Source organism: Sturnus vulgaris, chromosome 2 (assembly GCF_052056855.1).
Source record: "Sturnus vulgaris isolate bStuVul1 chromosome 2, bStuVul1.hap1, whole genome shotgun sequence".
Lineage (NCBI taxonomy): Eukaryota > Metazoa > Chordata > Aves > Passeriformes > Sturnidae > Sturnus > Sturnus vulgaris.
The window spans coordinates 60679061-60705943 of NC_142244.1; the positions used below are offsets into that span (position 1 = coordinate 60679061).

A 26883-nucleotide genomic window follows, 5' to 3' on the forward strand; every position below is an offset into this window, starting at 1 on the left:
AGAAGTGCCAGGGAGAAGTTGGAGCCTGTAGTTTCTGGCTGAGAGAGAATCAGAGATTATCCTGTGTCAGAGCTGTATCTACTACCTGGATTTTTGCAATTCTTTTCCTCCACAGCTTGCTGGTCAGTAGAAAGGAGAATATACCCAAATCTTAAACCATTCTCAGAAATATTGACAAGCATTACTTCTCAGCAGAGGCAAACCTATAACAAAAGGAGGAAGGAAGGAACTTGAAAGAGTGAGGAAAAGTAGATTTTCCTAAAGGCTTGCCATTGCTGGGATGTGATGTAGGAATACCTTAGAAGTGATCCAATAAGAATTTGTGCAAGGCTGTACAAGGTCGTGGGTTTGCAGTTGTGTGGGATGTTGCTGTACTGTTGGCAAAGGCAGCATCTTTGCCAAATCTGCCTTCAGCAGGAAACACTGGAGGCACAGTTGAAAGGACAAAATGGATGGCGTTAAAGCTGTGGTACTCGATTGTGAATCCATTTAATTTCAGACACCTCTAGCCCTTCTGCTGCCAAGGAATCATTTCTGGACACTTACGCTACCACAGACTTGAGAAACACTCCCTTGTGTATTTGGAAAGGTGACATTTACTATCTAAAGGATTCCAATTAAATATGTATGGTCAGGATACCTTCCCTCTCAACTTTTGAAAATATAGTGGCCTTTTTATATGCACTTTGTTTACTACCACCTTTTTTTTCCAACAATTCACCTAAAGTTAAGAAGACAAGCACAGTGTAAAAGTAGACTGTATTTTCTCAAATTCATTGTGCTCTACTTCACAGCATGCATTAAAATATTACTAAACTATATCTTTAAATTGCATATTAACTGATAGCTGCATGGGCTGCTGTCCAGGTGTCATCCATGTTTCTTCTCTGAGATTTTTTTAAATTAAAATCTCTGAAAATGCAAGTTTGTAGATGGCAAACAGTTGTCTTAAAAATATCAGAAATGTATTGCCTGAATTTGTGATTAAGTTTTTAAATAACACAATGATAGGAATTTTTCCGTGCCTGAAGTCCTAGCAGAGACTTCCTTTGGGCGTAGGAGTAAGTTACCTTATAATCTCCTGATGCAATTTCTATATGTGTAAATATTTAGGTCATTATGCATTGGTCAGCATTAGAAACCCATAGCAGTGTCAGCCTGTATATGGGAGGTGCTCCCCACAAACCCAAAATACCAGGACAGTAACACTGTGATAGACACACATAATATTTATTGGATTAAAATGTGATAGCACCACTGCTAGTGTTTCTTGGTGTTGTACACAAGGAGAAAAGAAGGTACAGGAGTTTGGGTGTTAAGACTTGGGTAAAAACTTATTCAAGTGTTGTCCTTCCATATATAGTGTCATGTTTGGCGTATCTTTTGCTCAGGTGTTCTTTAGGGCTGTGCTTGTGAATGGAATTGTTGAATTGTTGGAATTTTTCCTTCCAGAGACACCTGAGATGAACTGTTTTGCAAAGCTTGAGATACTGGGATCCTACAAAAACACACAAACCGGAAGCTTCTTAAATCTGATTTTTATACAGTCTTGTGACAGATTTTTGATGAAGCCCCAAGTCTCTATGAGATGATTGTAAGAACCTGAGCTAGGAGCAGGGTGGTGGGATCTCCTCTTGCAAGTGTGGAAAGGAGTTACAGCATCTTGAGCTGCTTTAGGAATGGTACCACGGGGTGTCATATAAATGGAGGCTTGCTAGGGCTCCTCATGTGGTGAACTTGTGTATAATGAAGCAGAAAAATAAAAAGAGCTTTTGGATCTAAATGTTCTGCTCCTTTTCCTTCATGAAAACACTGTTTTCTCCTTCCCAGTTGCCATCCAAAACCGAAAGCTGAACATAGTCACAAACTTTCCTTTTGGCTTGTTTTTATGACGCTAAATGGTATTTCTTTCAGGTGGGGCAGGATACCTCCAGAGCGCATTATTCTTGGTGTGTCCTCGCATGGCTTCAGTTTCAGGCTGGCCCTTGTGCAGGAGAGCTGCTTTGTTCTGCTCCTGTGCCTTCTGGCAGCCCATCTGATCCTGCCCTTGCAGACCTGTAGCTTTCAAAGCCAGTTGTGAAGCAGGGAGGTGATTACCAAAGCATGGTGTAAAAAGAGAAGCAGCTTGCTTGGGTTCTCACTTGAGGCTAGCAGAAGTGACAGCCACATCCAGGTCTTTCGCACCCCAAGCCTGCTGGGCTGCACTGCTCCCCTTGGAGCACATGATTTGGCATGTGTTTCTCTGGGAGCTGAGGCCAGCAGCAATGTGAAAATTGTATTGTGCATTATTTATTTATTTATTTGTGCAGCCTTAACTTTTATGCTGGTGGGCTCCACCCTCTGCCACGCTGTGCGGCTGCACAAATATTTGCTCTGGGAAACAGTGGGGGGAGTAGCTCAGTGCGAGGAATATGAGGCTGGGATGGAGTGGAGGGCTAAAGCTGTTTAAATTGGCTTAAGCTGTGCTGTTGGTCAGTGTCTAGCTATGTCTTTTGGGCAAACGGTGATCTAAGTTTCATGGAAATACTCATCCCAGCAATGGGCAAGGTCACTTCTTCAAGCCAAAATTATAATTAGCAAGAAACCTGATATGTTCCAGGGATGAACATCCACCTGCATTCTCTCTTGCTGAATATGTTTACATTTTACATATGCTTTAAAAAAAAAATTACTGCTTCCAGATTTAGCTTAGAACAGGCAAAATGTTTACATAGCTTGTGCTAATACATCACTACGAAATGATTTTTCAATTTAGTTGATTGCCTGGATAAGAATGTGTTGTCTTTCCTCTCTAAAACATAACTATTTGTCTTTCTTTAATTATTAAAATGGTGGTCTCCCTGTGTCAATGTTACAGTGCACCTGGGTCAGATTTCTTCCCTCCGTACCCCATGATTTACAAAGGGTTTTGCAGCACAAAAACCAAATTCTTTTAGATGTGAGATTAGATTAGACTTAAGTTGTTGGAGAGAAGGAAGATACATCTGTTGTGAGAGGTGGAAAATATATAGAGACTAAAATAATGAGACAGTGTTTTCTCCTCGTGGACGTTTTTCAACTGAGAAATACAAATGAAGTTATATTTTGATAAAGAGCTGTAGTGAAGATATTTTAGTACTTAATTGTTACTTTTAAACAGTAACTCATAAAAAGTGTACTGCTGCTTCTTTTTTCAGTTCTTCCACTAAAGCAGGCTGCAAAAACAGAATGATAAACTACATCTAATAAAATCATAAATGGGTAGCTGCCCTTTAAACAATAAACTGGGACCCAGTTTTGCTTTTAAGTGCCATGCAGGTGTCATAAAGACTCAATTACTTGGAAGTAACCCAAACATTTTCTTCTTGGTAATTAAGCATAACCAATAGTTGGAGATACTAATGTCCATAGAACTATGGGTTTTATGCAATGCAAAACTTGTGGGACTATTGTTTAATTATTACTGGGAGCATTCATGACAGCTGCCCTGAAATATATTTGAATTTATCACAATGGGTTTGCTAGAAGTAGCTCCTCTTTTTTCTCACTCTCATCTTCCCTGCTCATTGCAAGGTCGCTCCTGCTGCTTCTTTGCTTCCCAGCTCCTTGCCCCACTGTTACACCCTCTCAGTTGGCTGCATGGCTTGAGTCCCTGTGCCATGCCTTCCCTTATAGCCAGTGCAAAGCCTTGGACTCTGCCTTTCTTGGCATTTGTGGAAAACCAGTGCACGTGCCAGCCTGCAAATAGAGCATGAGCTTACCCTTCCGACAGAAGCAAGGTGGAAGTAACTCTGTCCTCATCCTCTGTGCCACATTTTGAAGATTACGCTTCTGTCAGGCCTTTCAGTGTCCTCTGTGCAATCGTAGACCCTGTCCCAAGCACCTACACTGCTGTGGGCTAAGCAGCTTTCAGCACGTTGTTTACTAGGCACAAGGTTTGTTTACTGGGCACAAAGTTTGTTTAAAGAACATGAAGAGCATATCAGAAATTTACCAGGAACCCCGGCTCTGGCGTTGGCCGTCTGTCTGTGCTCCATTGGATGCTGTACTTTAACTGAATTTCCCCAAGCTTTTTGGCCCTCCAGTTTCACTCTTTTTCAAGGGTCAATCAGTTCGGTGTGAACAAGATGATACTGTTTGAAAAGATGAGATGTTCCACAGAAACGTGTTTGTTCGTTTAGTTTAGATGAGAGAACACAGTCTTAAAACCGTGCCAAGGGAGGTTTAGGTTGGACATTAGGAAGAATTTCATCACTGAAGGGGTGGTTAGACATTGGAATGGGCTGCTAAGGGGGTGGCAGAGTCACCGTCCCTGGAGGTGTCACTTGGTGCCATGGTCTAGTTGACGGAGGGTGTTTGGTCATGGGTTAGACACGATGATCTCAGAGGTCTTTTCCAACCTAGTTGACTCCGTGAATTATTACTTATGGAGGGGAGCGGGTGGGATGTTTGGTAGTGCTCGGAGGTTGCGGCGGGGAGCCGGGCGGGAGCAGGACGGCGCGGGGCGGGTCGACCGCGCTCCGCACACGAGGGAACCGGGCCGAGCGGGGCCCGGGCGGGTCACGAGGCCGCCGCCGGCCCGTCCCCCCCGCACCCCGCCGCCACCTGCGGGCCGGGCCCGGCGGAGCGCCGGCCGCCGCCCCGGGGCGTGTCGTGTCGTTCCGAGCCGAGCCGCCCGGCCCCGCGGTGAGTCACCGTCCGGGGCCCGGGCACCACTTCCCCCTCTCGACAGGAGCCATTTTAGCTGCACGACGCTGCGGGGAGGCCGGGGCGGCGCCGCGGGCCCCGCGGCCGGGCGGTACGTGCTGCCCGGGCAGCGAGAGCCGGGCGGGCGGGGGGACGGGCAGGGGGACGCGGCGCCCCGGGCTGCGGGCGGCGGCTGCCGCTGCCTCGACGTGCGACCGCGCCCGAGGCAGCGCTCCGCAGCCGTCGAGAGAAACTACGGGGAAGAGGGAACTTCTGGAAAAGCGAAATATAACTTGGGCCGTGAGTAAAGGGACGTCTCGGGGCAGCAGCGCCGTGAGTTGCCTGGAGCTGAGCCTGTTGCTGCGGGCAAAGGGCACCGCGGCTGTGGTTCTCTGAGCAGCGCGCTGCGAGTGTGACAGCTGGTTTGTAATTCTGCTGCGTTTTATACTTTTGTCTCCTTTTAAGCGTGCGGGGGTGCCAGGCAGGCTGCCGGTCTGAGCCCTCCAGCCGCCGCTCAGCGGACTGTAAAATACACATATTTTATTTATTCTGAAGCTGCGTGTGCCTGGACTCGGCTAGCATGGAGCAGAGCACGGTCCAGAGCGATTCGGGCAAAGTGTTGGCTGTTAGCGCTGCGGCTTGGAGCACCTTCGTTCCACTGCTGTTCTCCCGGTGTGGTCCGTGGTGACTTTAAGATGGCAGATTTCAAATATCATTTCAAAGACAGATTATTCTTTGCGCCCTTAAATTGAAGTTGTCTTTCTGCCGAAACAGAATCATTAACGGCAGCTGCCACGGTGTCGTTTCAAAATAGAAGGAGTTGTTACGCGGGCAGGTACTCACCTTTTCATGAAATTTATTAAGAAATGTAAGTTATGGTGATGATGTACATGGCAGACCAATTAGAAAATAGTCTTAGTGGTAGTTGTAATGGGAGAAGAAAATCTTAGAGGTAATTATGGTGCGTCAAATTACTTCTTAAACTTCCAGTGGATGAAGACCACCTTGATTCGCCTAATTATGTACTTCTGAACTCTGACAAAGTATTTTGAAAAAAGAATCACCATTTCCATCTTTGTTGAATGAAAATGTTCTTCCTTAGAAGTTTTGTCTGAATGTATAACTTTGGACCTTGTATTTCAGTCTGTCACCCTAGAAATCAAATTCTATATCTTCTTACTGAAAATTAAATGTCAGGGCACTTGAGCTCTTGTGCACAGGGGAATACTTTCCAGGTTCATTTACTGTCTGGAGCCTGTATCTGAGAAGTATAATGGAGTCTCTCTTAGTACTGTGATCAGTTGCAGGGGAGGGATAGAGGGAGGCAACCATTAAGTAAATGGTCATGTTTTGGGTGAGGCTGCCTGCCTGTCTCTTGTCTTCAGCCTTCTCAGTGTTCAGCCGTATCTTCTTCGGCATCTTACAGTACACAGAAAACACAATACAATGTGTTTTCACTATCTTTTCATTTTACATTTTGCTTTTTTGTCTTTCTAAAAGCAACAAGTTTTGCAAATGGTCGGGGGATTTATTTGGTGCATTGTTACATGTTGAAAAATCACAGATAAAATTACAGAGGAAAAACTTGAAAAAATATATTTTGAGTTAGTATTTTTTTTCTGAAAAATTCTTAAAGATATTTACATCTTTCTTTTTATCATCATGACTTTCATTTTCAGATCCTAGGGCTCTCTGCTTGCAACTGGTAGAACATGACCCTCCCTTTCCTTATCTCTTTTCTCCCCTTCTTTCTTTTGCACCAGGCTCTGTTGAGACATCCAGCCCTAAAAACTTGAGGTTTTAAGTTTTTCTTTTTAAGTCATCTCCCAGGCTGCAGCTGCTTATCTTGGGCAGAAGGCTTTTTGTGTTCTGAAGGGTAAGTGGCTGCTGCTACTTTCTCTTGATCAGGGCTTCACAGAGGAGCAGTTCCTCTTTGAAGGTGCAAAAGCTGCCATGTTCAGTCTCTCTTGCTACTGTACAAGCACTTTGCCAGCGCTACGGACGCATCTGTGGTACAGTGGTGGAGCGAGGAAAAAGTGATTTGAAAGTCCTCCCAAGACTTATAGATGACAGCTTGGACAGATCTAGAAGGCAGAGAAGTGGATTAGAAGGTACAGAGACGGTGTTAGTTTTTCTATATCCGAAGCACATGTTTGTCTCAAAAAAAGAAAAAAGTCCCACCTTACCCCCCCACCCCACCCCTAAGGCAAGGAAGGCAGGGATCTTTCCATTTGGATTGAGTTTGTGATTGTTGAGAGAGCCATGGGAGTGGCATCATTAGATGCCGGTTAGCTTGAACATTATTTCCAGATCCTTGCTTTTGCAGAAGTGTTGGTTTTCTAATGTGCTCTTTTCTCATCCGTTGAATATTAGAACTGTCAAGTCTATGGTCTTGGTCCTCAAATGAGAAGAAGGTTAAGAGGTAGACATCTAGATTTGAAGAATGTTGTTGGCCTGGTATAGCCTGATGTTTCAGGATTGCTGCAAACTCATACTTCAGTTGTGTGTGTTACTTCTTGGACACTTGATGTACGAAAAAAGCCGGATACATGAGGAGTATTTCAGCACAGCCATATTCAAGGGAGGGAACTGTGGCGGCACTTTCCTCATTTAGCTGATAGAAAACAAATAAAAATAGAGGTTTTTCCCTCTGTATCAGAGGAGAAGCTTTGATCTCCAAAACAGCTTTCTCTTCTTGCAGGTGTTAGCAAAAATTTCTCAGCTTTTGCGTGCAGATTTTTTTGTTTTCACTGACAGTTTTGGTAACTCACTGGAGTTTTGTTGGGTGTGCAAGAAGGAGCAAGGACTTTCCCTCACCACAGTGATTCAGCACAGGAGTGGCAGGAGGTGGAGTTCACCTTTCCAGCCTTGGTTACAATCTGTACCATAAGGTCTGAAACTTTGCTACCATATGCCAGTGATTTATGGTGCTTATAATTTTAGTGCCACTGACGTGTTTTAGAGATTATTTGCATTCTTAAATCTTGCTTTCTTAAATCTTACCTAAGTGTTTCTTCACAGATAAAGTAGTTGACAGGGTCTATACATACTGGAATTTTAAGTCTTTTTCTTATCACAAGTCTGCAGCAGCTATGTGAAAGGCTCTGGACGTTTTCACTTTCCTGACCTGACCTGGCTAATCTATGTAGAGGTAAAAACGATTTATTCTTCAATATGAGCCTTTGGCAAAGCTTTCCACTGTGTCAGTGGTTGTGCTGAGAGGATCCCATTGAACAGGGATCAAAGTTTATGCATTCTTACCTTGGTGTGCTTTAGGCCTTACCTGTCAGCCATCTTCAGTGTTGTATCAGAGGGCTGGAGCTCAGGTCATTTATTTGTCCTTAAAGAGATCACTCCTCTTGTGTCATTTGTGAGTTTGTACTAGGTTCAAGCAGGCTTCAGTGAAATTGACACTAGTTTTGTTAGCCTGGAAAGAACCTCCAATTCCTAAATTTGCGTGTAAAAATGATTTTTCTCTGTATTGAGGGAAAAGATATTATGGTTAGGATAATTTGCTAGGAATAGGAATGCTAAGTACATAGGTTGGAAACTGTGGGAAAGAGTTGCTTTGGGGTGGATTGAATGTCACTGTCTTCATCTATAATTAGACATTTTAGTCTATTTCCAGAACACCCTATATTTAACTCATCAACAACATTTCTGTGTGAATATACCAAATACAGTTTTTGTTTTCAGAGGAATGTACTGCACTTCTTGAATGTTGCCATTAGTGTACTAACGGTTTCATCGCCTCACTTGTGAGCTCCTTCCGCATTTTCTTCACCTTCTTGCATGGCAGTGGTTTGACTTCCGAAGTGGGCTCAGTATAAATGTCATGCCATGCAACTCTTGAGTTTCTGGGTTGGAAGAAAGGGATGAGCTTGGGTGATTCAAATGTTTGCCTGCTCTTGAGAGAAAGAAATATTTTTACTTATTATAGCTGCATATGCTGTTTTGTCATGCTGTATGTTCCTCTAGAGTTACTTTTGTTTTTCATGAGATCCTTTGACAGAGTGAATAAAGCTGACAGGTCAGAAGAAAACTACCTTGCTCTTCTGAGCTTTGTATCAAGTCACTTCTGCTGTTCTCCGGTTTTCAGTTATCTTGGTGTTTATTCAGTTTTAAGTTGCAGCTAGGGAAAGAAGCAGCAAAATATGATTGTGAAACTACAGTTACAATTTGTGATACCCAGTGCTGACCACTGTCAGAAAATTAATGTTTAACTTGCCCTTCCAACCAGACTCAATTTCAAGTTAAAAGCAACTTGACAAGGATACTGTCAGTTTCCCACTCTTTGTGCCTGCTACATGTGCTGCCCTACATAATTTTGGAGCTAACGAGAATAGTTTCCCAAGGATGTGATGACATGATTTGTTTTTAGTGGAGGCTGTCTTTCCAACCAGAAGATGACCCTCTTAGCTTTCATGAAAACTGTCTTGAAGGCACCAGGGCTTGCACATCGTCGGCTGATGACAGAATTTCCCTGGCGCTGTCCTTGGAGGTGGTGGTTACATTATCCACTCTCATCGTCTTGATGCGCTTTCTGTTTTGGGCTGTCATTCCCCCATCTCCAGAGTCTCTGTAAACTATTTACTCTCTGTAGCTATTCAAGCTTTTGTCCCGATGCCTGTAAATTAAGCATGCAAACATGAGTATTAGTTACAAGAAAATAAAAAAAGAAAATGAAAAAAAAAGTAAAATAAAAGGTGAAGCTTATGGCCGTGGAGGGCAAAGGGTCGCAAACTGCGCACATTGCAAGGATTCACTTCCCTGTGTCGTGGTGCCTCTGAACCAGCTTGCTGAGAGCTATGTGAGCCCAGCAAAGGGCTCCAGGTACTCTTGGTGCTGAGTTATTGAGAGGTCATCCTGTTGGTTCAGGTCTTTTTTTTTTTTTTTTTTTTTTTTAAGACCAACTAATGTTTATTTCAAAAAGAGAAAAGAAGGAACTGTAGAGAGGAAGTGTCTATTTGGGGACCTTTTTTCTTTAGAGAAAAATAATGGTTTAGTCATATGAATGAAAATGAAACTTTCTGTGTTGAAAAACAGTCTAAAGTTTCCTGAGGAGGCTTGCAGGATTTTCAAAAATGCTGGTCCTTTTCGGTGAAAAAAAGTGTATTTCTGTTAGTATCAGTTCAAAGCAACAATGAAATAAGTTGCTTTTGAAGCAACTAAGTGAAACACAGTTTTAATTTGCCTGAACAGGCTGTAGTCTGAGCAACCTGATCTAGTTGAGGATGTCCTTGCTCACAGTAGGGGGATGGACTAGATGACCTTTAAAGGTCCCTCCTAACAAAAACTATTCTATGATTCTTACGCAGAAACCATTAATTTAGGCAGTTTAAATATGAACTATGAAGGGATTTCCAGAGGAAAAAAGGAGCAAGAAAGTTACTTTGGGCAGAATATTTTCCTATTTGGGCACTTCTGAAATACATATATCTGATTATGTACGAATGCTTGATGTAATGCAACATTCTACCATTTGTTTTTATAAAGATCTAATTGTCTTTTAGTATGGTCCTTCAAATGACATATATTAAATCATGTTGCAGTGGTACTGGACTAGAAATAATTCTCAACGGTAAGAAATATTGAAAAACTTTTGCCAAACTATAAGATAAGAGTTTGGACTTGCAAATGCTTTTTTTTTGTTGTGGCAGGGGTATTTGCAGAAAAGGTTTAATACTTTTGAAGCAACGTAGCTAGAAGAGTATATTTTGTGTCTAGATTCTGGTGTTGGTAATGTTTAAAGCGTCTCTTATGAGTGCCATGTGTTCAGGTGGGCTCTGGAAGCGTTTTGTTAGTTTGTGCTTTTAGACTTCATAAACAGAAAAGCTGCGATGACATTTATTGATATATGATGACATGAAATCTGTGCATTTGAAGGGAGAAACAGTAGCAGTTATTACTTGCAAATAGCTAGCTGGGTAAAATCCCATTGCCTTGAGAGAGGAAGGCCAGGACTACTGATGAATGCATGCTGCACAGATACAACATGGCAGTAAAAAACGGAGATAGAAAAAAATCAATGTGAAGTTTGGTGGGTTCATTTTTGCTGCCTTAAATGAGGCTCTCTAGGTGGGGTGAAACTTCTACTGTGTGGAGAAAGCAATTTCTTTTGACAGAGACTGCCTTCAGAGAACCTGTTACACTGTCTGTCATGAACAAGCCTGGTATTTATTAACTAGATGGGAGAATAATGCTAGTGCTTTGATGCTGGCTCTGGTATTTTCACATACCATGTGCTTAGAGAGCTTAGATGCACACTGAAGGTACTTCAGCCTCACACCAGCTGCTTTTTCATTCATAAGTGAAGGTAGTGTATGTAACTTCCCTGCTGGCTTGGTGGCACATCCCATTAAACCCACACAGCAGTGGTTTATGTGGATGTGCCCTGCAGCACAGGAGGGAGGTTTGGACTAAGCAAGTTTTACTTGGATAGTGAACTGTCCTGGAGGTGATGGGTTGTAAATCCTGAAACACCTCATTTTGCATCTGCCCAGGCCCTTAGCTTGCCCTTAGGTAAGACTCAACCATAAAGCTGTATTAGTTGAGGTAAAGTTGCAGTTTAAACTCTAGACCTACGCTTTTGTGAGCATGCAAACCTGCACCAGTCTAATTAAATTTAAAACGTGCCTTTAGCAAAACAGTCAGAGGTGGCCATGGTCATTCCTGGATATTTCCTTGGCAGAAGCACTCATCCAGCTGCTTGAGGACTGCCATCCTCATTTTTTCTCACTGACAGCATAGATTGTTTCCTAGTGCTTTATTGCCTTACCCTCCTATCTGTAGTCCAAGCTGTTTGCGAGAGCAACCTTTTCCTTACCTGGTTCAGCCAAGATGAGCCAAGTTGGCAAGTCAGATGTCGATGCCACAGAAGTTGCTGGGCTGGTTGACTGAACCAGGTTAGGGATTGATTTCAGAGTGGTGAAGCTGTGGAGTTTGTAAGAGCTGGGGTTGTGCAATAAGGGGAAGGACGAAGTAGCACAGTCCTTGGTAAAAGACCATTTTTCATGGCCAATGCTTCAGCAAAGTGATACCTTAGAAAGATTGACTCACTCTCTTCTACACGTCACATCAAAACTTGTTTTCCAATGAGTTATCTGAACACCACAGCTAGAAGCTTCTGATTGAGAAGAAGAATGTATTAACTAATAAATTAAGTACTCCCCAAAGTTATGTAAAGGCATAAACCTTGATAACGTAAAATGGGAGGAAAAAGGTGTTTGCTTGTTAGTTTAGGATCATGTGCAAATAAAAGCTTTTGGTGAAGGCAGAAGCTGGGGCTTCTTTGTTCTTTTTACTTCTGTAAGACGAAGGGGAAGGAAGCGCAGGGATGAGAACTGTGTTGCTGCAATTTTGAAAGATTGTTAATTTCCTACTGTGTTTAAAAATATTTTAGTTATTCCTGTTTGCTAAATCAGGTTATTGAAATGAAATTATGACCTTTGCTCTGAGCCTGAAACAATCCAGAAGGAAAGCAGGTGTTCAAGAAGATTAAACCTCTTACCTCACCTAAGGAGTGTTCTGGTAGGGCTGAGGTTCTAAGGGTGCCATGTTCTTGCAGAGACTAAAAATGTAAGAATGAGGAAGAATTTTAGAAGTTGATTATGGTCAGTTGCCAAGAGCAATGCCATGATAAATTATTAACTCATTGCACTGTACTGCCTTGTAGTGCAAACAGAATAGCTGGTTATTGTGCTCTGGTTGGTAAGTCAACACTGTAAAAAATTCCTCAGTTATCTGGAAAATGTCTTCTTTGGGGTGTTTATTAAAGGGATACGGTAGAATTAAAAATCATGTGCCCCTCTGCTGAAGCTGGTTGAAACCAGTAGAAATCCACAGAGGCAGTTTCTTTCTTTCTGTCTGAGAAGCCTGGTCAGTGGTTGTTGGTTGGCTTGGTTTCGCTTTTGCTCCTCACTTTTCACAGCGCTTTGATGAGGTGTGGTCCCTCCTACCTTCCCAAAAAACATGCCAGAGTGAGGCAGTTGGGCTTTAGGTGCAGAGACACGAGGCAAGTTGACTCATAGCTGTTCTGCTGGAAAAGCCTTTCTATGGAGACCACTCCTCCTGTGTTAGCTGTAACTGAGTCAGAAGAACAAATGGCAGGGGCATGTGGGTACCTTGCTGATGCCGTGCAGCAGCAGTACCAAGGAATAAATTTTCAATCTTTTAAGAATTAAGTCGTCCTGATTTTGTTTTGCTTTTATAATTGTAAATACCACATTTACCTTTGCATTTTTGCTTAAACTATACAGAGCTTGGAAACTTAGATGATTTTAAGGTGCCTCAAAGTAATTCAGAAACGAATATTCCCCTCCCCCTCTTATATTAGCCCTATGCTTCTTACATTAAATTTCTAAGTTAATAATCTATAACTCATATAATAGATATGAATTTCCATGTAAATATTACATTTTGTGTTTGTTATGCTTTGAGCTAGTACCGTAGTAATACACCATGACAATAAATATGTATGAGAATTTTGAAATGTTCGCTGTGAGAAAATCAGTTGTTCTGTAGCAGGACACAGATGAGCTTTCAGGGTTAAAAAAAAAATCCAACTTGAGAGCAAACCATTTTTGGACCAGTGTCAGCATCTGCCACCCCAGTTTTCTTAGGAAAACATTGAATCCTGCCAGTACATGTTGCAAGATATGACCAACGTGACTTACAAACTAAGAAGCAAATCTGCAAAATGCTGTTGGCTACATAGTATTGTTGGAATCTGAGATGGAAAATACTTTTTTGTTTTTTCAGTTCTCCTTTTGCCAGTCCAGCAAAATTTAGTAAGGTTCAGTTCATGCTGCAAGGCTTTTTTGTTCAGAAAGGCTTTTGAGCAACCTTTTTTTTTTTTTTCTTTTTTTCTTTTTTTTAAGTTGTTGGCTGCTTAGGATTACTTGAGTATTGTCAAGGGTGGGACATATGTCTTAAGTGGATGTCAGAAATGCTGCCGAAGCAAATGTGCTCTTAGTGTCTGATGGGTCCTAGTTTAGGGTTTTCATTCTGATTTCCAAGGCATGAAGTGGTTCAGTGACATGGAGTGATGTAGTCTTGTCTTTTAAGACAGCTGTGGTTCTGTGGAATAACCCGGGTGGCCACAGAGCTCATGTGGGAGTGCATGAAAGCCAGGGATAAAATATGCTCTATCAGAAGAACCTAATTGAGGAATATGTTTCTATGTTAGAAATGAGGAGAATTTGGACCCTGTTCATTTTTGGGGAGCTGCAAATCTCTGAGGTGGCTGTTCTACTGAGTGTCAGTCACCAAATGAAGGTGTGTTTATTCTGAACTGTTTTGGGATGGGGATGGAGACCATCTTAGGATGGAGCACCTTGGTTCTGTGAAGAGTAAAATGTGTCAGATACTCCTTGAAATCCAATGAAGATGTGTCCTGCTTTTAAGTTTATGCAGAAAATTTCTCCTATACTACAGCAGTACATGGTAGTGTTAAATCAACTAAATATCTACTGGTTGATACAATTCCCAACTTAGTTACATTACTGACATATCTTCTGTTGCTTTAATTGGCAACTCTGCAGATACCAGCACAAAATTGGTTTTCCTCCGTTTTATAGCATCCGTTGGCCATTGATGGAGGAAGAATACGAGGCCATCTTAAAAATTTCTCATCTGACCTGCAAATACAGCTTTTGGGCCAACTAAGGAGATGATGTTTTCTGACAGATGATATTATGAGGAAATGTAAGACTGAGCAGCTTACATAGGGGCTGAGTATAGCGTATTGCTTCACATACAGATACTATAGAAGTTATAGCTGTGCTGGAATTTCTGCTTTCCACTGAAGTTCTGCTTTGTCTAGCAGTTGATTTTTGTGCTCACCATGTGGGTACCAAATACTTCTTCAGGGTTTCAATTTTGCAGTAGACTAATAGGTGTGTTGCTCTACGTATTAGTGTTGGAAAAGCCCTGCAGATCGTTAACCTGTCCTCATTTCTAGGACAGGGTGGTCGTAGAAAGGCTGGTACTGTATTTGGTTGCTACTGGTTGTGGTTCGTATCTGAAGATTTCAGAAAGGATCTTAAAATATTTCATCTGTTAAATAAAGTGACTTGGTTTCTTGGTGGTGTACAAGCCTGGTTGAGGAAGACCAGACAGCTGGCCTGCCTGTTGTGCCGGGCCCTGTTAGATGAGAATGTGCCACCAGTGTTTTGCACACTGCTTTGGTGGCCTTCTGGGGCTGCATTTCAATACGCTTGACCTGTTTGCTTCTTTATCCATCCATCTGGCTGGCTTTATGCATGTGGGCCTAATTTGCTTCATTTTTTTCCTTCCTTTCTGTTTTCTTCAGAAGGTGTTCACAGAGTCTGTGTTCCTGGCGGGCGGCCCCGGCCCGCGCAGGGGACAGACCTGGCCGTGCGGGCAGGAAGCGCTGGCGGCTGGGCCCGGCTGTCTTGGGCTGCGCTTCCTGTCGGTTAAACCACGAGCAGCGAAGCAGATGCGCCAGAGATGGCAACGCCACCGCCGCCTGTCCCGGGCAGCCATTGTGTCACCAACTGTCTTCTCCACGCCATGCTCCGTGCCGCGCTCCCCGTGCGCCTGCCTGCGGCCTTGCCCTCCCTCCGAGCCCCTTCTTTGGACACCTGAGAGGAAAGAAGGGTTTATTTAGTTCAACAGAAAGCATGACTTGAACTCCTGAAGCGTGAATTGTAAGAGAGTAACTATGGGAGTTATCCCAACGAAGTGAGAGTTGAGGTCCAATGTTTCATTCTCCACAGCCACCAGTGTGGCAGGTTTTAAATCCTTCAGAAGAATGGGCAGGTTGGGCCACAAATCGTGCAATTTCACAAATGTCTTGCTGGGCGGGTAATTGCCACGTTACTTGACCAGTTTTTATTGTAAAATCTGCGATCTTTGGAGTGTTTGTTTTGTTTTTTTTCTTTTTAATTATTAATTTTTTCATCTCAATACGCTTTTGAGACAGCTCTGGCTTTCAGTTAAACAGCTTTTTAGAAGTGCACAGAAAAAGCACATAAAGTCTTCTATTGTAAATGATGTAATTTTTTATTGTGGGTTGCATGATTTCTGAAGATATGTATGTCATTGCAACATAATTAATTTACTGAAAATAGAACTCTAGTAGAATCTACCCCAGCATCAAATTTTAGAGAACCGAGTACTCTGCATGTCAAAATTATTTCAGAACTGAAACTGTGCATACATTTCAGCCTTTTTGTCTCATTTGGTGATCTTTTCTTCCTCATGCGACAGCACAGCACCCAGAATATTGTTTTTTTCTCTTAAACTATATGTTTGTTGACTAGCCAGTATTAAGTAGGGATGTCTTTGCCATGTGATAAAATGTTGCTGTCCTATATGCTCTTTAAAGTAGAGGGTCTCAGCCTGAGGGGCACATTGCTCAGGGTGGGGAACAGTAGAAAGGTTGTATGGGCAGTGATATTGGATGGATGAGGGGTTTGGGGTTTTTTTTTGTTGCTGTTGGTTTAGGTTTTTTTCTCCTGCCTTGTATTGGGCTATGGGGTGCTCTGCATCGCAGCCTACATGAGAGGTTTTGCATACACAGAAGAGCTGCTCTCACCAAGGCAGGCACTGCTCTGAGCTCCTGGTCCCTTGGGTTTCTGCAGGGCCAGGAGCCAGCACCACAAGGGCAAAACTCGGCATTTTGCCTCTGTGAAAGGCACCAGCTCTCACATTTTTAACATAGCTGCACTGGAAGCCTTTCACAGCGATAGGATGATTCTGCTGGCCTTTCTCCCTTTCCGTTTTTGAGCACTGTTGTTCTCAGTACTGTCATGTTTGAGAAAGGAAAGGTACAGACAGGGCACAAGCCCTGAGGGGAACACATAGTAAAACCTCCACAAAACCGCTTGAAGTGTATGGCATCTTAAAAAAAGGCATAGATTTGGGGGTTTTTAGCCACCCCCACATGGTTCTGATATTATTTCATTGTATCTATGGTCACAGCAAGCCACTGAGACTTCACAGAAGCAGATGAAATGTTGGACAACAGAAATGAAAAAAAGAGAGTGGAGGTTAAATTAAAGGATGGATTAGAAACTATGTAAAGCAGCCCGTCTCTGCATTACCTTGTTTATTGTACTAGTTAATCTTCTATCTACCACTCAGCTTATCCTTGTGCTTTCTTCTTTTGCTTTCTTTTTTTGGTGCTTTTTTTGGTGCTTTTTTTGTTTGGTTAGATTTTTTAGTTCTTTAGGTGGTGGGTTTTGTATAGTTTTTTGTTTGTTTTGTTGAGCTTTTTTGTTTTTGCTTTTTTGTTTGTTTGGGTTTTGTTTATTTTGTGGTGTAGGGTGCGTTGTTATTTTGTCTTTTTTCTTTTTTTTGTTTTTCCTCTTGACTCTGTATGAGTTGAATGTTGTACCAGAAGAGGAAAGGGTAGGTTAGAAGTGATGCATAAAAAGCATTCTGCCTCTGGTTCCTATGATAATTTGTGGGTTTTCATAACAGAGATTATGTCTGCTGAGGAGCTTCTTGCGTGATGAGGCTGTGGTGCTGCAAGAAAAGCTGGAATGTTTGTTTTCCCAGAGACCTAAATGAAAATTATCAGAGGGTTGGAACAGCTGTCCTGTGAAGAAAGTCTAAGAGAGTTATTCAGCCCAGAAAAGAGAAGACTCTAGGGAGATCTTGTTGCAGCCTTTCAGTGTATAGATGGGACTTAGAAGAAGGATAGAGATGTTTTACCAAGTCCTGTAGTGCCAGGAAAAGGGACAATTGTTTTTGACTGAAAGAGCATAGATTTAGATTGGACATAAGGAAGACATTTTTGACAGTGAGAGTGGAGAGGCATGGGCACAAATTGTGCGGAGAGGTTGTGGATGCCCTAACTCTGTAAGTGTTCAAGCTTAGGTTGGATGGCGCCATGAGTAATGTGATCTAGTGACAGATGTCCCTGCTTCTGGCAGTGGGATTGGACTTCAATGATGTTTAAAGGTCCTTTCCAATCCAAACCATTTTCTGGTTCTCTGCATTGGGGCCTACATCAACTCCTGATAATTTAGCAAAGTCAGATGTGACCTAAGGAAGGACCTTTCATCTTCAGGAGATGCAACCTACCTTTGCTCCCATTGTATTTCCATTATATGGAAAACTTACAGCAATCTCAGTCCTTTCTGATGGAAGCGTTAGAAGTTCTTAGAATGAAGGAAAGGTAGGAACAATCTTATCCTTGTGGGTTAAAGTGGGGAAAAGCTGATGTACGAGAAATGTGTCTCCTCAATTCCTCTTCTGTGTATGGCACTGTAAGGGTTTCTCTTTTGGGAAGCATGAGTGGACTTGTACAACAACCCCACTCAGACAATGCCTGGGAGAGGAGGCAAGTGCATGCTGAAATATATGTATTACTCTCTGCAGAGCCAAGGGGAGTCAGAAATAGGTCTCTAGGTTTGTGAGCCACTGGCTGCGGTGAGATTGTGCTGCTTCCTTTTGCAGAATGAGGCCAAGTTGGGCACACAACTCATCACAAGGTGATGGGGTGATTTTGTATTTTCCTCAGGTGATGTGGTTCCCCCTCCAGCCCTGCCTGCTGCCTTGCTTCCCCCCACAGCTGGGGAGTCAGGTTAGCTCACAGAGAGCCCAGTTGTAGGGGCTGCAGCTGGATGGCACAGGCACATGCGCAGCAGCCACCTCTGATGTCTTATTTAGTTCTGCAAAAGACATGGGAACTTGAATGATGAAATGAGGAAGAAGTGAGGCTTGAAGTTCTCTACTCCTGGTTTGTGGGAGCTCTGAAAGTTTCCAGAATACACTGATTCTGTAGGTGTTTTCATGCAACACTCATAAATTCTATGTCAAGTTCATTTTATTAGCAGTGAATTTCAGTGTCTCCCAGGAGCAGGTGTGTGCTCATATGAGAGTGACTTAGGCTTCAGTGTACACTTCCCCAGACATTACGAAATGAGAAATACTGGCATGTCCAGACACTGCCTTCCCTGGAGGGACCTTTGCAGACCATGTTCCTTTTCCATAACACTCTTAAGAAAAATCTTTTTGCTTTTTTATTTTAATCTTGTTGGTCTTTAAGTTGTGCTTTGTCACTCTTTGAAACTCCATGGTGGGAATTGTTAGTCTAACAACAAATCAGAAGATAATTTATATTCTCTTAATAGCCAAGTTCAATAGTTTGAAATTCCCCAGACTAATAGTCTCCCTTCTTAATGCCACCCCATGCAAATACTTTAGAACATGAATTTAGGCTACACTGATCTGTAAAAAGAAAAATGTACAAATGGCATGGGAATATTAGTTTCTATCTTATTCTGCATAGCTGCAAGTTAATGTATTTGTTATTGTAATTATGCTAAACATCATGAAATATATGCATTTTTAGAATAATCTGAATGAATATATTGCATTTCAGAGTGCATTAAAATTGAGAGCTTTAAAGCACAAAAAGCTAACTTTTAATTATGTCTTAAGTGAATGTTTTTCTCCACTACAACCTTCTCACCTTGAAAAGTTTTTTAAAGGCATGATTTTAGATATTCTCTGTTTGATTCTTTAACTAAGATTTTTTTTCTGCAGACATCTAAATTACTTGGGTCTGTAAAATGTTATGTCCTGGATAAATGTTCAGTACAGCAGAAATGTCTGTACTCTTCATACTGTTAATACTGCTTCTCCAATTTAGGCAGCCCTCAGCACCTCATTGATTTAACTCAGCAGCAGCTTTTGGGGAAGGGCAATACTGAACAAATAGGTGAAGGGAATTGTTTTTAAAAATACATTTTGTTCAGGACTCTTACTGTGCAGGATTCAGAAGCAAAGACACCATCATACCCCAAGTCCAAGGACTGGTGGATGAAAAGCTGGACACGACCGACCCAACAACATGCTCTTGCAGCCCTGAAAGCCATCTGCATCCTGGGCTGCATCGAAAGCAGTGTGGCCAGCAGGGTGAGGGATGTGGTTCTGCCCCTTTGCTCTGCTGTCCTGGGAGCTCACAGTGTGACTCTGTGAAAACAGCACAGTTCAGTGAATTTCTGACTTGGAACTTGAAAGGTAAAGATTACCTTTTGAAAAGCTGGCTGAAATGAGACAAGCATTTGCGAGAGGGAAATAAGAACAGTGTAGAAGCATTTTCTTGTCAAAATGTTATTCTTAAAGCACATCAAGTGAGTAATGCTGAAGATACTAGTAGGGAGAAAGAAGGAAAGATGATGACCAAGACTGGAGATAAAAACCTCAAACTTGCAGCTTCTCTGCAGGGATGAAGGAGTCATCTCTTGAAGGTTTAGAGATAAATGAATTGTATTGCTTTTTTCCGTGTGCAATGGGGAGATACTCAGTGTGTCTACACTGGATAAGATTATTGGTATAACCTGCACATAGAACTCTTTGTGCTATGTGCTCCACACCCATAAGTAGTTGGCTGTCTAGTAACAAAGTGGTTTGTGTACCAAACAAGTTACAGCAAGAGCCTAAGGTCTGGGTTTTGCTGGTTTGGTTTTTTTTTTTTCCTTTGTTTTGTTTTTTGAAGTCCCTCTGGCTATGGAATACTCACATTTTCTAACCAAGGCCATGTCCCTCCCTTCATGTCTCAGTGCTCTGTGCGTGTTGGTACTTTCTGAAAGTTGTATGCAATCTCAAGTTCAGTTTTAAGCTAATGTTTTGAAAGTATTCCTAGAGTTCAGAGCAAACTCGTCAGCAGGTGATTTTGCTCCCTTTCCTGCATGGTGCAGATCTTACCTATTGTTTTTTACTTGAGAATATCTGGAGTATTTTGTTCCTTCTTGTCTTTCTCTTTGGTGAGCTGTGATGCCGCTACGAATTGCCCATGCAGAAAACATGTCCCAACTCAGAGCTGTGACCCATGCTGAGGGAAAATACACAGTTACAGCCTTCCAACCCAAATTAGCCTTCACCCTTCTACCCACGAATTTAAAAGCTTATGTCCCTCAGTCTATAGTTTTCAGTAATTTTTTTTTGTTGGGCTTTGGATGATGTGAGTTGCAGCTATAGTGATCTGTAAATTATGCTACACTAAAATCCAGACAAGAGATTTCACCTCGGAAAGGAGTAACAAATGTCTTGCCTTGGGAGATTCACTTAAAAATATGGTTTGTTTTGGTGTCTTGTTTGAGAGACCAGGTCTACCCTGGCCTACATAAATGCTGTCTGAACTACAGTAAAAAACCCGTTTAGGCCAAAAATTAAGTTGAATGCTCTTGTGCTAAAGAACTCCAGACAATTATATTAGAAAAGACAAACGGTGAAAAAGACTCATCAGACCTGGAGGTTAATGGGAGGGAGTTCAGAAATCTGGCTGACGGCTCTGACTTTCCTGTGTGCAGCTGTTCCTTATCTGTCTGCCTGATTGTAGGTATGGTTTGGAACTTTGCACCTCTTCTTAAATTACCTTTCATTGCCATTTCTACAGATTTTTGAATTAAGTAATTCTTCTTGGGAGATGTTAGGAGATGGTGTTACCTTTTCTTGGGTTGGGCATTTTTGTTGCTTTTTGGGGTTTTTTGAATCTATATGAAAGCTCAGTGCAAGTATCAGCTTTGTGATTTTGACAGTAGCGGATGTGCCTTAATTTTTCCAAGAGATTTGCTGATTGAGATTTGTCTCTCTCGTCCCAACCTCGTGAGTAAATCCCTGCCTGTGTTAGGAATAGCGTTGGACTCTCCAAGCCCCTAAAACCAAAAAGTTCACAATACTACTTGCCTTAGTTCACTCATCAAACTATTTCAGAAAAAACTTCTGAAAAGTAGTCTCAATTGTTGTGACTGAATGGGTGACAAAATACACCTTAGAGGATGCTTAGGAAAGGTGTGTGTTAGGGCACTCTATAGGTGCTCTGACTGGTTACAAATTAGAGAAAACAGGTGACTTCTTGCCTGGTGCAAAAGTTCTCACTGATTAATTCCTGTGGTATAGCCATTGGAAATGTGTGATTGAGTACTTAATTTCTTATATTTATGGGTAAAGTTAAATGAGGATCTTTGTGGCAAATAATTTAAAAAGCTTCTGGCATGGTTTGCAAAAACGTGTTTAAACTGATAAGCTTTATAAATAAGACTGAAATATGTATCTGTATTTTTCTCACGTGTCGTTGTTAGCCACAGTGCTAACTTAAATATAAATAAGAGTGTTCTTTTAAATTTTTTTAAATTTGTTTTTTAAGAGTAGAATCTCTTGAAGACCAAAATGCTTGTCTAGTGCTGAGTTAGAGCAGCTTCTAGATAAGTGTTAGTTGCAGTGCTTTGTGGTATGGGCTGTACCGTTTCTCATTACAAGCCCTCTTAGCCATTTATTTTTTGCTTTGCATTGATTTGGTCTGCGATTCTTAACTGAAGGAATAAAAGTTATTTAAATAAAGATTTAAGTTAAAGCAGCATGTAATTAAAGTTCTTCTTGTGTGTTTCATCTCTGCTCTCTTGAGTTAGCTTGCTTGTAAGAGTGTAATAGTGTATCACCCTATATTCTCAGCTTTAACAAAGTGGATCACTGGTCCTAAGAAGGAGGATGCCTGAGCAACGCTGGATGAGTTGTAAGAATATACATATTCATTTGTTAAAACTCTGTTTAAGTCAAAGATGCATGATGAACATGTAAGAAAGGTAAGGTACCTGTCATACAAGAACACATAAAATATTTTGTGTAGTCCTCTGAAGCGCTACCACTGCAGCTGATGGTCATGGGATGGCCATGCATCTTGTGTAAAGAGGAAAATCGTTGCTCTTTTTGTTTCAGTATTGCAGGGTTTGACTTGCCACTGTCTAAATTTTGGTAAATTCCCCTAGTCTGTGGAAATAGGGTTAGCAGGACACCTACCAGAAAGGGAAGTTGGGCTAAAAGCCATTGGGGACGTGGTGGAACAGCCAAGCCAGGGGCAGCACTGCATTCTGGCTGTGCAGAAGGAAGCCAGTGCTGCTGGGAGAGCCGTGGGCTGGAAGCACCATCTCCTTGCGCCATTCCAGTTACGTGCTGAGAACACGCCTGCCTGCCTCCTGCTGTAGCAGCAGGGTCTGAGGGGAGGCAAGGAATCAGTGCAATTACATGATCTTGAACCCAGAATGGGAATTGGGGTTTCTCAGACCTGCTGAGATAAGTGGCAAGTGCTTTCAGACCAGGGTTCTCGTTGGAGGTAGGGTCTGCAGGTGCAGGTTTGTTTTTGTGGGCATCTTGGAGCCTCAGTTCTTAGTGTAGTCTGCCTGTTTTCAGAGCTCCTAAAATGAAATCTCACTCCATCCTGTAGCTGTGAGGTAAGAGGAAAAATGACTCCTCTGCTGCAAATGTTTTGTAGGTGATACAGTCTAGAGTAAACGTTTCTCCTGTTGGTAGAAAGGGTTAAGTATTGAGGGCAACAGGTATAGGCAGACTTAGGTATGTGATATGTTCGACTGTTTTGCAAGGTGCTATAAATGTTGGCTCCGTGTAATCTGATACCAGGGTAGGACAGGCTAACCTAATGGAGGAAAATAGACAGCAATGTAAAAGAACTGGAAATTCAAGTCTAGTGACTAATACCAGCCTGCTCCAGAGGCTTTTGACTGTTCATTTTGCTGACAGCTGACAGCAAATGAGAGGCAAACAACAGAAACATGGCCTAATCTGCTCTGTATTCTTACAGATTTTTAAAGACACTGCCGAGGTAAGACCCTTTATATTTTTCAACCTGGCACTTTCCAAATGCAACCTTGAACATAATCATCACTGACAAGAGCAAAGTACCAAGCTGAGGCTTGAAGTCCAGGTCTGTGAGTTTGGGAAAAGGGAGGCCTCAGTGGGTTCTGTGTGGATTAGTTTGTGCCCCTTTCTAGCTAGTGCACATCCATTAGATTCAGATTTCTGAAACTGCTCAGGTACTCAAACATAGAAATGCAAATCACACAGCACTTCTATGGCTATGTCAGAGAGTAATTTTGAACTTATTAAAATATTTTGTTTGTTGCACTTTACAGTTCAGTTAGAAGAGTTTTTTAAAAAATTAATTGCAAAACGAAATTCATAAAATGCTAAAAATCTGTGTTGCAGAAGTTTTAATGGGGCTTTTACTGAGCTGGGTCCTGTAGCAACTTTGGCAGAATGCTGAAAAAGTCCTGTGGGAATTTAACTCCCTGATCTAGAATTACTGATGCTTGGCTGGAAGAGATTGCCTGGAATAAGAAACTTTTAACTTGAACTTGATCTCTGCTGGCGTCTTTTTTTTGTTTTCCTCTTTTATATATATATATATATAGATTGCTCATTTATAGTGCAGCTAAAAAAAAGTTACTGAGTTATTGGTTTTGGTCATCCATTTTTCTTTGGTAAACTTAACTTTTACCTGCAGGTAATTTAAAAATAATGACTGTGTTACTAGTTTATGGGCAAAATAGCTTTTTGAGAACGACTGACAGTTTTATGTCAGTATTGGGTGCAGACTGGCAACTGGTAATTTGTGAAGTTTGGCACCCTTCCAAAGCAATTATATTTAGTTTCTCTGATCTTTCTTCCTCCCACTGCCACTACTTCATTTTCCTGTGTGTATGTGTTAATCAAAAGAGCAAAATCTTTCAGGGTCAAACAGTTCTTCCCCCCTCCACCCCTCTTTTACAGGTTTCCTCATATCCTGTTTTAGCTGTCTTGAAGCTCAGCCCTTCAGCTCTTTCTGTATTGGGATCTTTCCCTTGGAAATCAGTGAGATTTGATTTATCTGCAGCTCTATTGTTATAGATGCTTATAGACTTGTGGTCTTAATGCTCCATAAAAGATGCTATTAAATGCCAGAAACCACTTAAAGGTGCCCTTTAAAACATTTATTTTGTGTCACTGGTATAATACGTTTGGTTTGCAAAAATTTCTGAACTGGATTTGGGATTTCATCAATTTACTGTTTTCTTGCTATCTTTTTTTTTTTTTAACAGCTTTTTGAGATTTTTTTGCAGCTTAAAAAATAGTAAGATATATTTGTCACTAGTGTTACTTATTAATGCTGGTAATTTGGTTGTCTTATTACAAGACATAAAAGCAGTCCTGACTCTTCAAATTTACTATTGGATAAAATAGCATATACTAATTGTTGTAGGAGAGGAAGTAATGAGAGATCTTTTGTTTTTCTTTCTCTCTGTAATTAGTATCACTTACCATTTGATGAGCTAGACTAAGTGGACATTTACAGTGTCATATCCAACTTGTAGTCCATCTATTCTGGTTTTGCAGTGTTTAATATATTACTATTTTCCTGGTGGACAATATGTAAATCCAAAAGTGTGCAGTTAACAGGAATAAAATGACAGCAAAATCGTGCATTTAGAGATATGTGATTGCAATCTGCATTACTGAAGGTCTGTCATGTGTTAAGACAGCTCTTTTCTGTTGTTTAAAAAGAAATCCTTATGTAATGGAGCTGGTTTGGTCTAATTACATTGAGCTGTTTTTAAAACATTTTACAATTTTCCTAAGCTTTTGACTTCTGTCATGTCTGTATCAAGGAGTTTGAGCAAGTACATCTAGGCTGATGCATTTTTAATTGCTTTCTTTTCATCCTTTCAAAACTAGTTGCTTCTTGACTAAATTGAATGTCTCCTTGTTCTCATTTTATTAGCTGGGAAATATGATAACTTGATTTTTTTTTTTTTTTTTTTTTTACCAATAGTGATGAGTTAACTACAAAAGGCAGAATCAAGGAGCAGACTCCTGACTGCCCAGAGTTTTGGACCAGCAAGCCACATTTCCCAGCCTTTGCATTTACTGGACATTAGCATGTTTGTGTACCATTATACAGAAGCAAGAGGAGAAGTAGGTCTTTGCTATGAATGTTTTCAGCTGGTCCTTGGATCCATATTACATTGCTGAGCATGACCATGCTTTCAGAAACATTCCCCATAAGGAAACCTGATGGTTTTTTCAGGATTAGAGACCTTTAGATGGTCTTACAAAGGATTCTTAGAAAGATGGGCAGTCATGCTGTTGGTTGCCAGGGAGCTCGGTGTGACAGTGTGCTTGTAGCCAGCATTTTTCAGGTGGTGAAGGCCTGACTTACACCTCTCTCTCCTTTTTGACAATGCCTATGCACAGATGTTGGCTTTCCAAGACCAAGATGTTCATTCTGCCCTGAGATGTTGATGCTGCTCCATTCCCTGGCTGGTAGACAGACTGTGGAATTCTTGCAGGCTTGGCATACTGTATCCTGTCCTCATGCACTGCCTGGGGGTACACTGTCCTTTTAGGTGTCCTTTTTTTTTACGGGGGTGGGGGGGAACAGTTAATCTTGTTTGTTTGGCTTTCGGTAGATGGGGGGAAGATCAAACTAAATATTTGTATTTACTGGGATATTGATGAGCAGCAGTGGGTAGAGATGACTGAACTGGAAGCAGAGAAGGACTTTCGCATATCCCCTTGTTGTATAGAGATGTGTGAGATTGTGGGATTTTTTTTTAATCTTTGGCACGCAAAACAGCAACAGCTGCACCAGAAGTTAAAAGTCAAGTCAGTAGAAGGGCACACATTTCATACATATGCTTTGGTGTATATGTGATGCATGTGCACATGGATGTCAAGTATGTTCATGTCTGCAGCTGATGAGTGTGTGCCTGAGTCCATGTGTCCGTGCAGGCAGGTAGAGTAGGGACTATGCAGTGAAGCATCATTATGTGAATTTTATCTAACTGTAGCTGAAATAAGTGATATATCTGTGACCTGAGGCTTCAGTAACCCAAATTCAATCTGAAAAGTTTCAAAGCTGTATGAGTAGCCAGGTGATGGCTTAATCACTTCTAAAAATTTACCCTACTCTTCTCTTTTCAATGTCTAATGTGCCGAAGGTCGGACAGCTGCAAAATGATGCTTGAATCCACTAAACAGTTTTGATTGGGATGGAAGGAGACTTGGAAAATGGCAGGCAAGGAGGAAAAGAGGTCCAATCTCTCACATGATTTGGGGAGGAGAGGTGGGATGGAGTTGTCGCATCATGGGGGATGGGTCATGTCCCATCTCTTTAATCTCTTCTTATACTATGCAGTCAGTCTATGAAAATGCAAAATTCAGTTATTTTCATGCCTGGGGAGTGGGGAAGCAGGAGACTGGATTTGGACCCATTATTCCCCCTGGAGTGTCCTTGCTCTTTTGCTTTAGGTATACTAACTTTTCCTATTGAGTTGGCACTACTTTGCTAGAGCAAACATTGCAGAGAGGTGACTACAACTCAGCCTAGCCTTTCCTTGCCTGATCAAATTAGGGAGGCTTGCTCTTAACAGATGCTCAATTACTTTTTTTTTGGAGCTCAGGAGCTTC

General features: G+C 41.7%; 1 protein-coding gene across 9 annotated transcripts in view; it reads left to right on the forward strand.

The window, feature by feature from the left end:
- Positions 1-26883, forward strand: part of ELF1 (E74 like ETS transcription factor 1) — an 85922-nt gene that overhangs the window by 16250 nt on the left and 42789 nt on the right. Inside the window, exon 1 of one of the 9 annotated variants that reach the window (XM_088159715.1) lies at positions 4641-4777. The exons of 2 other annotated variants lie outside the window; for them this stretch is intronic. The gene's annotated coding sequence lies outside the window, so the exon portion shown is untranslated. Of the gene's footprint in view, positions 1-4640; positions 4778-4931; positions 5088-22094; positions 22227-26883 lie in introns of those variants that run through there. 6 more of the 9 variants (XM_088159710.1, XM_088159711.1, XM_088159717.1 and 3 more) reach the window with 6 other exon arrangements.